Source organism: Triturus cristatus, chromosome 10 (assembly GCF_964204655.1).
Source record: "Triturus cristatus chromosome 10, aTriCri1.1, whole genome shotgun sequence".
Lineage (NCBI taxonomy): Eukaryota > Metazoa > Chordata > Amphibia > Caudata > Salamandridae > Triturus > Triturus cristatus.
In genome coordinates this window covers 926530419-926545957 of record NC_140593.1, presented here as the reverse complement: position 1 = coordinate 926545957, position 15539 = coordinate 926530419, and the positions used below count along the sequence as shown (strand labels likewise).

The 15539-nt window shown below is 42.4% G+C and overlaps 1 protein-coding gene across 7 annotated transcripts in view; it reads right to left on the bottom strand.

Annotated features, from left to right (window-relative positions):
* The window catches only part of ALS2CL (ALS2 C-terminal like), a 573008-nt gene that overhangs the window by 487083 nt on the left and 70386 nt on the right, over positions 1–15539 (bottom strand). For 2 of the 7 annotated variants that reach the window (XM_085628758.1, XM_085628754.1), the window contains exon 1: positions 14975–15037. The exons of 4 other annotated variants lie outside the window; for them this stretch is intronic. The gene's annotated coding sequence lies outside the window, so the exon portion shown is untranslated. Of the gene's footprint in view, positions 1–14974; positions 15043–15539 lie in introns of those variants that run through there. One more of the 7 variants, XM_085628753.1, reaches the window with a different exon arrangement.

The window sequence follows — 15539 nt, the reverse complement described above, 5'->3', positions numbered from 1 at the left end:
CTGTTTAGTCGAGAGAGCTACTTTTCTAGCGATCGCGCAAATATATCTTGGGTAGACATTTTTATGCATGTTGACCGCGTTGAAATTGAGAGGGGGCGGCGGTTATTGAGACAGGTCCACGCAGGCTCCAGTGAAAATGAGCAATATGTAAACTGTGTGGTAAGTTTCCTATCTGCTGTTCTAGCCGGCTAGCTGTGCCTAACTTAAATGCCTCACTTAAAGGACTACCTGTCCTCTTTTATTTCGTCTCATTCAGGCTGAGAGGTAGTTTGGTGCCTAATACATTGATTCAGTGCCATCGTAGATGAACTATGATTTTCTGCATGGTTTTGCCCTTTGCAAGCGTTATATGTTTATAAGAGCTAAGCATGCACTGCCACAATGTCAGAAGTCTGTGTGTGTAATTGTACTAAAAACCATTTATATGGCACTTACTAATAATTAATTATTAATACCCAGAGGATTTTTTTGGGGGGGCGGAATTTTAGGAAACAAAAAATTTGGAGGGAAAATACTAGAGACCCACAAGTAGCACACGAGTCTGCAACAAAAGCTTTAAACTATAATCATATCTACATAAAATAACAAACTGAGTGTCCTGCTAGTTAAACTTGCTTTGTAGCTGGCATGTTCCCTCAATCAACTAGTTTGTGATGAGTCGAACCTAGGATTAAACTGCCACGGTTCTCCAACAAATCCATTAACCAGAGCGATTTTACTGCTACTGGAACTTGTTGAGCAGTCAAAGATCCATGTTGGAGGTGCTGTTACCCGTAACATTCTAAAATAGATTTTAAGTCAGTTATACTTGTTGCCAATTGCTTTGTGGCAGAGTCTTTTTTTATTTTGTTATTATATGTACACGTTGACTGAAAGACTCCGCTCCTCGTGACTCCAGTTTCATCCTACCTGTTTCCCAATAATTTATGTGCCCCGTAGTAAAGATTTTCCATTTCAATTCCAGCCTGTTATTGAGGTATGCAAAAACAGCGCACGCAAACCTAGCTTTACATAATCACTGTCACCTTACTACCATGGACCGGCTCGCATAAGCAGGGAAAATAATTGAGCAGAACTTGCCCCTCATAATGCTAGCTGCGTGGGTTTGTAAAATACACAAAGGCCACATCGTCTTCATCTGTGAAACACTGAGGTCATTCATTTAGATGTTCATGGTATTGCATCAAAGCGATCGATATCTGAAGTATCACTTATGCGATCTAGGGTATATGGAGCTATTTCTGCACATCACTCGAATAATTGGTGGTACTCAACGCTTATTGCATTTTTGTTTGTTTTTAGGTCTCGTCTGACCCAGCGCATGCGCTGGTCTGGGGAGACTATTTGAGAGGGCTCCAAAAAGTGCTGCCAGCTTGAGCTAGAGTGGATGTGAGAAGGCGCGCGTGCCGCGCTTTTCCGCGATTACTTTCACTTTCGCAGCCGCTTTGATGTTTGATCGCGATCACTTTCACGGCCGCTTGAATAGCCAATAGGTCTTGCTTTTGGGACCTTATAAGTATTTAGTTATGCAACTGTTGCATGGCTAAACACTTATAAGGTCCCAAAGGCGAGACCTATTGGCTATGCCAATGCTGGTTTCCTGGAGGTACTATGTTTGTAATGCGGTGTTATGCAGGTATTTGTGTTCATGAGCCCCTAACGCTTTAAATTTGAAGGCATCCAAAGAACCTGCATTTATGATAGTCGAATATTCAGAATGCCATTGAAACTAAGGCAATGCCCTGTTCATTTGAATGATGTGGCGCAATGGTTTAATTTAACATAAAACTAACTATTTGGTTAGGAACGGTTATGGTGTATGACTGTCACCGCACTCCAAGTCGTTCCAATGTACTGGTGCTCCGCTCACTGGGTTGTCCATTTCAGAGTGAACCTAAATTTTAAATGAACATTGAACATTCCAAAGCAATGGAGAGGAGTTGGCACAACGGCTAGGGCGGTCGTCCTCCAATTTGGGGGAATAGGCTTCGAATCTCGGCAACAACTCTGAACATCCTGATTCTGGGCAAATCACTTAATCTCCCAGTGCCTAACAAAAAATTAATGTGTCCTCATGTAACACAACTAGTGCTGTGTAAAGCGCTCTGATACCCGACTCAGGTCAAGTTCGCGCTATATAAAACACCGTTAACCACTTAAGCGTGCCGCAAAATCCACCGCGGTGCGGGCGTTCGATTGCGCGGGTGGGGCCGTGTCGGTCAACGGACGTTTGCAGCACTATGGAGGTAGTGCTCGCGACAGCCATTGGCTGACAAAAGCACGCAACGGGTTAAAAAATATTAAAAAAATGATACCCCATCCTACTGGCGCTCATCACCATCTTCTTTCTCCCCACTACCTGCACTGATCACTTGTGTCATTGTTGTAACCTTCTCACCCCTTTCCTCCTTTTCATCGTCTAGGCTCTCCATCATTTCAGTCCATTCACAGCCCCTCTTCAAGATCCTCTCATCTGGTTCTTCTTCTCTCTTCCAAGTTCTCATTCTTTTTCACCCCCTTGTAGGTGTCACTCATTTACATTCATATTTAAATGTCACACACATGCGCAAACATGTCAGCACACTCAAAATTTGACAGCAATGGATATATTATGGGGGTATTTAGCCTTGGTCTAAGATATACATAGTTGCTTTTCTAAAAATGCCAACTTTATTGTAATAGCCCAGGACACAGATCGAAGAGGGTAGTCACTCCAAATGCCTACAATGGAGGAATGGAGTCAGTGGAAACATGGACACCTTTTGTGACACCCCTCTACCGGTTTCTTTCTCATTAGTCTAAGAAAGAGCAGTGTAACTACGAAGGGTATCAGAGAATTATGGGGATAGATCGAGGGCTTTACGTATGCAAAATAAGAATTTTGAAAGATGACTGATATTGTCTCACCCCAGATCAACCTTTTCTCTGACCCTTTCCTTGTACTCCAAAATGCTCGGACCATTGTAATGTAATGTAATGCAATGTAAATATGCATTTGTTAAGCGCAAACTGTCACTCCGCAAGGAGCATCCTGGAGCTAAGGAATAGAGGAGGGGAGGGTCCAATGGGAATTCCGCCTGGGATCTGATTAGATTAACGCAACACATCCCTGTCCTCTCTGAGTGAGAGTATCCAAAGAATTAAATGAATAGAAGTAAGGAGAAATACATAAATAGGGTTCTGCTGGAAATGACATAGAAATGAATACTAGATTAGTACACAGGTAAAGCTACAAATTAACATTAAACATTGATTAAACCTAATATATGTGCCCATCGTCTAGTATAACACAAAAAAGAAAAAATACATTTTGCAAAATACGTTTTTAACCCACAATACAGCTGGATAACTTTTCAGTCTTGCTTTTCCAGCTGAAAGGGAGTCCTGTGAAACTGAAACCAAACTCCAATGTAGGTCCCTATGCACTCATTCTCCTCAGCATTGCCTGTCATTTCCAAATTTGTTCCTTGTCACTCACAGCAGCACTCAGATGGCTGCCACCGGGCATCACATTCACTTGAACATAGGTTCCACATACCACATATTGACACACTCTACTGAGCGGCAATTTTGCTTGCGATTATGAGGCTGACTGGCATAAGGTAACAAGCATGGGCAAAGCACTAGGTCTGTCTTGAATTTTCAATTATATTCCAGACCTATTGGCTTTGCCAATGTTTGTTTTTCCTCAGTGGAGGAAAGGTTTTGCTGATGACTGTAGTTTAATCTAAGATGGACAGCCTGTAATAGCTGTGCAGGCTAATCTGCCACAACCACTGCTGCTACCCCCTTCTCCCTACTTTAGCTTTTAGCCATGGAGCCCAAGGAGGGGAAGGGAATGATAGAGGGTGATAGAAACATAACTTGATAAAATTTGCTTATGTCCACAACATTCTTGTCAACCTTTCATGTTCTCATTCTTGCATTATTACTGTATTCTAACTTATGTGAGGGTAGCTTTAACATATATTCCACATCTGCAATGTTTATTCTTCAGGTTAACACAATACCCTTAGAGGAATCCCATTTCATTTACTAATTTGCTCTGTCCCTGTCTGTATTCATGTTTTACCCTATTGGGCTCCCTCCAAATAGAATTGGTACAAACAGGTGTGTTTTTAATATACCCTTCCCCATCTCCTCTTGGTTTCTGTATGCTGCATATGGTAAAGGGAGGGAGCCAACCTATAAGTGATTCCCCTTCATCTCTTAAAAATCGTTTTTTGTCTGTAGTGTTAACGACCGCAGATGTGTCTTTTCATATCACCATCAACAACAGATTTCACTATGCACATTTTGAGTATAATAAAGGGCTACGCAGTGACCACGAGGTGATGTGTTGTGCAATAGAAAAACTGTCCTCTGATTACATACTAACTGAAAGATACTATAAGTAATGAGTCACAGTGTTTTGATCCCAGGGAGATGAGAGGCCAAGTAGGCCTTGTTAAGATTTTAGTTGGTAACTTGTTTGCTGAACACGTTACTGCAGCCATTGCTTCACCGTTTCCCTTCCGGCCCTCTTCTCCCTTCTGTTAGCACTGCAAAAATACTGGCTATTTTTTCATGTTTTGAGATTATGACTGGAACATAAATTGATGCTTGGATGAGAATGCCTGTAAAATTCCCACCATTGTTTTTTAACATGGCAAATCTGACTTTGAATATTTTTATTATCATGTAATTTAGTTTATATTGCTATTTTGTCAGCTAGAAATTATGGCAAACCTAACCACACGACACAGGATGGTTTACTCCCATCCAAGATGAACAACAGAAGAGGAGTGCCCGATTGTAGGGCAAAGTGGTGGGTGGTGGGCCGGGCCGGGCCACCGGGGGGCCCTGTCCATGTGCTCTGCAGGGGGCCCCCCTCAAGTTTTGTTACGCCACTTCAAGGCATGAAGTGAAAATAAAAACTCTAAGGAATACAATACGTTGTGAATAAATACTATGCTATACTATGTGCTTTTGAAATGTCTCCAAGCATAAGTTTGAGGATAGGATTTTGTCGAACCCCTTTACGAGGGCCATGGGGCAAGCAGAGATTATTGTGTGCAACCATGGGAGCTCAGGCCTTTTACTCCTAATGTACCAGGCCTGACCTGCTGTGGATTCAGATCATCTGGGCCAAGTACCCCTTCAGTCCTTGGCTCTCAGTGGTAATGCTCACCGTCCCACTGGATTCAAGCTAGCCTAGCTGTTGAAGGGTGATACCCCAAAACTGGTCCAAAGATGCTTTTTTATGTTCCAGAGGGGACCTGGCCTGGCAGTTTGAGATGGACTGTTCCCATGGGGAGCAAGGTCAAGACTGATTTGCATATAACTTGGTCCAAACTGTTTTGGCATGGTGGGCAAAAATACAATGGATTGGGATGCGGCCTGAGTGATCGCCAGTGGCTGCGATTAATTTAAGCATTCCTTCCATCCACCTTGTTATTTTTGCATTTACCAGAAAGTATGGCACCAGGGACAAAAACCTTAGTTTTTATGGTTGTGGTAGGTTTCCTCTCAGCCAAGGAGAGACAATTGTACCCCAAGTACAGGTACCCTAAACCGCACTTCAGTTTCAGTTGCTTACCATATTTCTCAGATATGCTGCACATAGTTTAGTGCCTGTGAGCACCATCAACCCATGGAAAACACATATGTCTGATATTCCCATGCTCAAGAGATCTAAAGGAACACAGATGGTGGTCAAGCCTTGGTAAAGATTCCTGCATGAGTGAGACTAGAAGGGATTATCATGTTTTGAAATGAAAAGCTTTATTATGGCATATCTCAAGTTCAGCACATTCTACTAGCATGGCAGTCAGTGATTAAAACCTTAGAAGAAGAAGATTTTGAAAATATATGTTTGTGATAATTTCTCATAGAGGCCAGAGTGATGCCTGCAACCCAAAGTCAGATACCCTAAACATGCATTTCGTTTTCAGCTGCTTTCCAAATTTTGCAAATGTATTATATCCAGTTTATCATCTGTGGACAGCCGAAACCTACAGAAATCCCATACACTTGCCATCCCCATACACTAATGAGAACAGGATGATCACAAGTGTCAAGCCTTGGCAGGAATATGTTTCTGTATGAGGTACAATAGAAGGAATTATAATTTTTTGACAAATCAATCTGACAAATTCCATTTTCAACTTATCCATCGAGTCAGCCAATCAGGACAAGAATGACCAATCACCCAGGGATAAACACCTTTATAAGAGTAAGTTTTAAAAATATATTGTTGGCTTATATTTCCATATAGCCACAAGTGTTACCTGTGGCCAAAAGACATGCATGCTGAACTGGCATTTTGCTTTCAGTGCCTTTCCAATTTGTTTGTCACATGTGGGCATCCCAAAACCATAGAAAATCCATATGTCTTGTATTCCCAGCACTCAGAAACCCCAGCGGAAACCAAGATGATGGTCAAGCATTGGCAGGGATATGTCCCTGTGGAAAAGAAACCAGAAGGAACTAGCATGTTTTGGAAAATAAAAAAAATGTGACAAATGTCATGTTCACCGTGTCAACAGAAGCCCTTGGCCTTCTTGGTCTTGTTCACCTCTCCCCTGCTACGACTGTTCAGCTGCCTTGGCTCCCCTGGTCGAGTGACCGCGTTGCAGTCTCTGAGCCCGCCTGTTTGGTCCCTCTGTTGGGATCTTGCCTGAAATTATATTTACTTTATTTGCTTGATTTTTACTCTCACACAGATTTTGCAGGTTTTCTACTTTTATTTAGCGAGTGAGGGAGTTTCCCTTTTGTTTGTATTTGCCACCATTGCTGCTGACTTTCTCACCAGTTTTCTAAACTTCCCACCCTCCCGCCTGCTTGCCGGCCACTCCCACCTTACAGGACTACTTATGAAGGACACTGTGCAGCCATGGTGCCGGAGATGAAGGTCATGCCTCGACTACGCCCAGCACCAGGACCCCCAGCTCTCCCACCCCATGAAGCTACACCACCACAGACCTCTGAGCCCTGGACTCCAGACGCACCAACAACCACTGCTGCCACACATCCACACATACCACCAGAGAGCCATTCTTCTGCTGACACAGCTGCTTCACCTTCAGCACCAAAGCAACCAATGACACTAAAGACACCGCTAACGTGACCGCATCCACTATGTCGACCAAGACCCCCGTGGCAAAACTCCAGTGCATTCTACTGAACGCATGATCACTCGGCAAACACGTCGCAGAGATCTGGAACACGATCTCATCCCGCACCTCGGACGTTATCATCTTCCTCATAGAAACCTGGCTGAACCCCATTTTTGCACCAGATATCGCCATCCCCGAAGGCTACAAGATAACTCATCAGGACCAAACCAAAAAACACAGAGGTGGAATCGCCATCATCTACAAGGAAACCATCCGCTGCACGACATCCCCAGACAACCCGACCCGACAATGAAACACCTCAACATCCACCTTCACACAAACGGAAAAAGCACCATCAGTGGCACCCTTGCTATAAACACCCCAGCTTCTGCAATGCCATCCCGGACCTTATTGCTCTGATCGCAATCAAATGTGAGCGCTACATCGTCCTAGGAGACCTCAACTTCCACCTCGATGACCCTAGCGATGCCAACACCCCCGACCTCCTTGAGAGCATGAGCAACATCAACCTAAAGCAACTTGTCACAGACCCAACCCACATCACAGGACACACACTCAAGCCCATCTTCACCTCCAGCAACAGAGCCAAGTATAACCAGGCCACACAACTCAACTGGTCTGACAACTACAGCATCCTCTTCACCATATCAGGACCCACCAACACTGACACTGTGCCCTCCCAGATCCATGCGCAGAGACTGAAAAAAGATATCAGAAGACCAGTGGAACAACACTGTCTGCTCTTACCTCCCAGACTCTACACCCTGACCCAGAACACGCAGTAAAATCTTCTCCCAGTTAATCATAGAATGTGCCGACACAATCATCCCTGCCAAGACAATCAAGTTCAGAGAACTAACCAAAAGAGCCAGCTTGTTCACCAAGGAACGACAATCCACCAAGTGTAACTGCCGGCAACTAGAAAGGAAGTGGCGCATCAGGAAAAAGGCGAAAGTCCTGCTTCACAACAGCACTGAACCTTTACCAATGCCTCTTGAAAGAATCGTAGAAGAACGTTCTAGCAGACCTCATTGAATAAGCACAAACCACAGCAAGGAACTCTTCACCATCATGAAGGAGTTCTCCACTCCCACTGCCACAAGAACAACATTAAACCCACCCAGGAACTGTGCGACAACCTTGCTGACTTCTTCCGCCACAATATTTCGGCCATCTACAAAAACATTCAATGCTAACCCTCCGCTGCCAACAGTATCAATCACTCACACGCTCAAACACAAATCTCGAACACCAGCTCATTCACTGGGACCTCCTCATCATGCAGGACACTCTCTCCATCATGAACTCCCTGCACCCACTGACCCCTTCCCCACCACATCTTCAAACTCAGAAGCAAGACAATCGGCAATGAGCTCAGGAAATGCCTGAACACCTCCATCACATCTGCCTCTGCCTCTTTCCTTGAAGACTGAAAACATGCTGAAGTGAAGCCCTCCTGAAATATAACATACGCCTACCCACCCAAACAGAAGTACTAATGACCCATCTCTCTGCTCCCCTATCCAACAAAAGTCCTTGAGAAAGTGATCAACAAGCAACTCAACCAATACCTAGAATGCCATAATCTCCTGGACCACTTCTAATCCAGGTTTCGAGCCAACCACAACAATGGACAGCCTTGATTGCAGCCACTGACAACATCAGGGCCCTTCTGGACCGCGGAGAAACATCAGGCCTCATCCTCCTGGACCAGTCCACCATGTTTGACACCGTCTCCCATCACATCCTGATCAACAGGCTCCAACACATTGGGATCCAAGGAGAAGCCCTCAAAGGGACCGCCTCATATCTCACCGGTAGAACCCAAAGGATCCGTCTGCCACTGTTCACCTTGGAGCCCAAGAGGATCAACTGCGTAGTTCCCCAAGGATCGTCCCTCAGCTTCATCCTCTTCAACACAAACATGACCCCCTTGGCTGACACCGTCAGTTTGCAAGGACTTAACATCATTCTACGCCAACAACACCCAGCTCATCTTCTCACTGTCTGAAGGCCCTTCCACCGATGCATGAGGAACGTTGCTGACTGGATGAAGGACAACTGTCTCAAGCTCAACACAGACAAGACAGAAGAAATATAACATGTTACAATGCATGCGAATACATCGCATGCTATTACAGCGCGGTTGTTAGAATGACCGCGTTGTTAGTATGCAATACCTTCACATCGCAAGTCATTACAACGACTTGCTGTAGGGGGCGCGCTGGACTTAGGAATAGTATTATTTACTATTCCTACACCAGTTTGCGCAACAGCAGGGAAGGTGTTGGATTTTATATCCAATACCTTTGCGCCCCCTACAGCAAGTCGTTGAAATGACTTGCAATGTAAAGGTACTGCGTACTAACAACGCGGTTGATGTATTGACCTCATTGTAATAGCACTGCGTTGTGGAAACAGCGTTGTAAACGCTGATACCCGATGGAAGCCCTCATCTTTGGGTACAGCACCTCGCCATGGAATGATGCATGGTGGCCCACGGAACTCGGTCCACCCGCTGCCCCAACAGACCACACCCCGCAACCTCGGCATCACCATGGACAGGAAGCTATCTATGAAGAAACGAGTCGACGCAGTCTCATCCATCTGCTTCCATGCCCTTTGCATGCTCAACAAGCTCTTTAGGTGGCTCCCAATCAACACGAGAAGGACCGTCACATAGGCCCTCAGCACCAGTCGACTGGATTCCATAAACACACTCTATATAGGACTCACTGCATGCCTCCTGAAGACACTCCAGATAATACAAAACTCAACTACAAGACTCATCCTTGATCTTCCCAGAAGGACCCACATCACACCCCACCTCAAGAAACTACACTGGCTACCGATCCAAAAGAAATGCCAGTTCAAGATGCTGACCAACGCTTACAAGGCCTTGCACAACGAAGGACCGGCATAAATCAACAAACACCTGACCTTCCACCAACCGACCAGAAAACTTTGATCTGCTTCCCTCTCCCTCGCTGACATCCCACGGATCCACTGAACCACCAGCGGAGGAGGCTCCTTCTCGCACCTGTTGGCCAAAGCATGAAACAACCATCCCCTGCACCTCAAGGCTGCATCATCGTGCTCTTGCGCGGGAAGTGCGCCCGCAAAATATACGCTTCCAGCCTTGCACAGATGAAGTACAAAACAGAGCACTCACGGGGGTGAGTCACGGAAAAATGTATTCACGGGCTCAGTTACACCAGACGCGTTTCGCAGTCACCTTCTTCAATGGTAATTGGGCACACCGGAAACTGACACTTTTAATGACAGAATACTTCCAATTTCCCAACCTGGGTACCGACATAGAAGAGGACCAGCCTTTCCAATAACATATTGCTATCTTGGAACATGTTAGGACCTTATTACACAATTAGATATTTTTATTTTCAAAGCTACATATTCCACTATTTCCATGGTGAAAACATGTTTATAGATTTACAGTTGTATTCTTTGTTTACCACATTCAGTTTCAATTAACGATACATATTGCCAAAGAAAATCACTGCAATCTTGCCCTTGATGGGCATAGCAATGTTGTCATAATCCATAGTCATACCTAAGGTTATATGCCAGTAGCTTGTCAAGATTTATTCAATTTGCACAATTCATACACATTTTGCAATTTAAATATTCCCAATTTTGGCTTCAGTATATACCGGAGGTGAGAAGTGTTATCTTACCCCGCATGGGCACTTGGCCTTCCAATATGATTAAAAAAGGTTTATACATCTTAAACCCCACTCCTTTTCTAAATGTGATCCCCCATAAAAATGTATCACACAAATATTGCATTTTCTTCAATTGAAAGTCATATCACGCCTTTCATTAAAACATTGATTCATTGATTTACACTTTATAGCATGATTTGCATGAAACGACGTATTTTGGCCATTCGGCAACCGGCAATTCATAAACATATTCTTTGGAACCCATGGTTACTGGCATACATCCACGGTAACCTTTGGTAAACAGCAACACCTCTTTGTATTACAGAGAGTATCTCTATTAGTCTCTGTACAGTTACGAGTGCTGTTCCCCTAGATGTATTGCTAACTCTTCGTTGCTGTTCATACCATGTGGGGTCTTTGTTCGGAGATCAATTATATATCTAGATTCCAATCTCCTAAGACTAGTGACCCTATCTCCTCCTCTGGGGTGTGGTGCTACATGGTCTAGAGCAAAATATGTTAGGAGGTCCCTATTGCTGTTATGTTTAGCCATTTTATTAACATTTTTCTGTTATTGGTATATTTTTAAAACCTTGGGAAGGGTTAGTCCCTACAAGGCAGGTGCCCACACATAGTCCCCACAAGGATGGTAACACGTGTATGTGTGTGTGTGTATATATATGTATGAATTGTGCAAATTTAATGAATCTTGACAAGCTACTGGCATATAGCCTTGGGTATCACAATGGATTATGACAACATGGCTATGCCCATCAAGGGCGAGATTGCGGTGATTTTCTTTGGCGATATGTATCGTAAATTTAAACTGAATGTGGTAAACAAAGAATACAACTGTAAATATATAAACATGTTTTCACCATGGAAATAGTGGAATATGTAGCTATGAAAAGAAAAATATCTAATTGTGTAATAAGGTCCTAACATGTTCCAAGATGGCGATATGTTATTGGAAAGGCTGGTCCTCTTCTATGTCGAACCCATGTTGGGAAATCGGAAGTATTCTGCCATTAAAAGTGGCCGTTTCAGGCGCGCCCAGTTACCATCGAAGAAGGCGACTGCCGAAAAGCGTCTGGTGTAACTGAGTCCATGAATACATTTTGCTGTTACTCACCCCGGCAAGTGCTCTGTTTTGTTCTTCATCTGTGCAAATTACTGGAAGCGGATATATATTCAGAGCTATACAGAAATATTAATTGCAATTGGCCCATTATTTTAAGCGATCCAATCATTGGTTCCACCTTACCTCGCAAAGCGCCTATAACTTTTAGTAGAGCTCCATCCATGAAAGACTGATTGGTCGATACCAGCCCGGAAACTATTGAGAAAACCTCATGGTTACAAACCAATAGGGGTTTCTTCAAATGTAAAACTTATAAGTCTTGTACACATGGCATCAACATGAAAAATTTTAAGGATGCCTTTAGTGAGAAAGTACATCAAATCAATAAAGTACTCACTTGCAAGACCGAATTTGCAATTTATGTACTGCAATGCCCTTGTGGGCTAAAATATGTGGGTAGAAAAAAAAATGCACCCCATAAACGCATACTACAGCATCTCCGGGCAATAGTTAATCAAGATAAAACCTACCCTGTGGCAAGACATTTTAAAGAGTATCACAACAGTGACAATCAGGGCCTCAAGTATTATGTCATTGATGCAGTAACTGCAAGTAGACGAGGAGGTGATCGCGAGTCCAAGCTGCGCAAATTAGAAACTAAGTATATCTTGCAGCTGGACTCTAAGCACCCAGGAGGTCTGAATGTCACGGAAGATTTGTACACATGTTTATCCTAAATTCTGGTGGTAATTGTTTATCTTAGAGAGTGGATCCCCTAGGGGTTTTTAACTTTTTTTGATATATATTTATTTTTTTAATCGCCTATTTTTAGGTCTGGAGAAGTTCATTTATACTTCCCTCTGAGCTACATATCTGTTTTATAATAACTTTTTCTAGTCCAGTTAAACTTGGGACTTGCTACCAGCTAAGCAAGCATAATGACATGAGAAATGGGAGTAGTGAGCTATTTTTATGACACAACATGTGTGCATTGCCCCTTCTATTAGATTGCGTCAGTACCTTGAAGGGTTTGGATGACCGTCCCTGACTTTGCGTTCCATGGTAAATATGTGAATCTAAAAATATATTGTACAGCATTAATGAGAATTATAAGTCAAATTAATAGGTTCTTGCTAATAATTAATACATTAATATGTATTACTGGTTTCTTTGGTCTCCAAATACATTGGTAAATTACCCTATACCTTTGTTTAATTTAATGATGTTACAGGTTTTTTTAATCTTCACCCAACACATGTTTTTTTTAAAAGATTCAACACTTACTTTGTAGTCAACTGGGAATACTGAGTTCAGTGGAACACAATTGGGGTAGGCCTGACATGGTAATAGTTAGGACATTGCATTATCAACATGGGAATTACTACATCATTTGCACTATTTTCCGCTTAGATGATTGATTAAATATTTTTACTTCATCGCAGTTATCCATTATGGGTGATTATGAGTATAATCATGTTATTAATGTCTTTTTGCATATTTTGCACATATGGGATTTAATCCAGGATTTCAAACATTGATTTCATGAAATCAAAAAAAGGAAATCAATGATAGCCCCGTATGGGGACTGCTACCTATTTACAGAGATACTTTAGGAGCATAAGATATTGGGCACCTCTGTTGTTTACAATGTGCGAGTTTACATTAGCGTATTTTGCACATAAAGAAATATAATTTATTTCTGAAAAGTTCACTGTTGTTACTGCAGTTCATGTAATTAGCAGTAAATTGGATACTATTTTTAATAACATGTAATTCAAACAAATGTATCGCTAAGAGTTGCAAGCCCCAGTCATTAAACAGTAGTGTGAGAGTGTCTAGAATAGATAGTCATTTCTGCGCTCTATATACAACAGCATTTATTTTTGCACAATATGCGTATTTGCACAATTTTATTGGACTTTAATATATTACATGATTATCTGTTGATATGCCTTAATATTATATATCATTATGATGGCAGATATCCTTAATGACTTGAAAAAGTATTTTTGTACATGTCCTCAACTTAACGCCATAGTATGTCTTCTACCTCAATTCTAAACTCAGTCACATGGTTTAGTTTGAAAATTAACACTGTCACTTTAAATACTGTAGTCTAACAGATTCACATTGTCATGTGAACCAGGCTCGGACAAGCCGAAACGTTATGGCGACAAACTGCACGAAATGAATTAAATAATTTGTACTTATCAATTGGTCTGTGTCCGGAAGTGCTGTGCTGCTGCTGCTGCTTGACTACGGAGTTGGTGATATATATATATATATATATATATATATATACACACATGCACAAATCTCTTGGGTCCATGTCCTGGGTCCATGTCTGTTTCTCAGGAGGACTGCTGACAAGCAGCGGAAAAATACCTGTTATATATATATATATATATAATTGTAACACTTACCATACATACCTGGCTTTGGTATCTGTCATCAAGTCAACAGTTCAAAACAAATAGTGAATCTAGTCTGCCCCAACTTGGTGATTTGTGCTAATATTACACTATTGTGCAGACACCATTCCCTTGGAAAACTCGACACACTTCACATTTCTGGACTCCAGACATTCAAGACCATATTTCCCTGGTGAGCCTTCCTAGATTTATGTTTTCTATTTGAGAAGTGCAACTAAAAAACCACTAAATTTGTTTACAAGTGAATATATCTACATATTATTCATTCCGTCTTTTGGGTGCAATCAGGTATTGAAGTTGGGTTTGCACCAAAATGCAGCCCTGAATGGGCAAAAAAACTAGATTTTGTATAGACGCACAAAAGTGATCAAAGAGATATACATGTAACTCAATTCCAAGTTTCAGAAAAAACACCCCCAGCGATAAAAAAAAGTGCACAAACACCCTTGCAGGCGAAAAAATATATTTTTTTGTTACACCTGAAGGAGATATGTTGAAACAAAATTCTGATCTGTCAGAGTAAAATGGGTAGAAGACTGAACTAAGACAAATACAGGTATCATTAAAGCATACAATATAAATTCAGGCTTAACTATTTAACGTTAATCTGAGGTGCCCTTTTAGGGAAATTACTCCAAAATCTGTGTTTTAAGATTTTACCTGGCTGGAGAACGCCTTGCTGTATTACAGGAAATCCTTCCGTCCCTACTAACTTTTCTGCCGACTGTGAGTTACTGCTCCTTCTTGACACCAACCCCACCCTCTGCCTCCTCCCACGTGGAATTTTTGTCATTGCTGAAGCACGAATCCAGGCATGTTTAGAAACCAAAAAGCTCAGAAGCATCGCTAAAGAAAAAGTAAAATAAGTGGGTGATTACGTTTCACTTTATCTTTAAAAGAATCGAGAAAAACTGTCGATCAGCGATTTAGTAGAGATTTAACACAGCAGTGATGATGGCGTGTTTACAATCCAGTTCCGCTTAAAAATCTCTTTGTCTGTGTACCAGTTCATACTGAAAGCGCAGCGCCTGCCCCCTCGCCTGTCAATTCATCTAGGCTTCAAGGTTTTAGGCACAGTGACAGCACTGTAATTGTTTGTGCGACCGCACACGGAAAAACATTACAAACTTTGTAGAGCAGTCACTGCCAGATTTAATTATTCTCAACAGTTCCAGATTCCAAGCCACAGAGGCTAACTGCCGCGCCTGTGTTGGGAAAGCTTTGC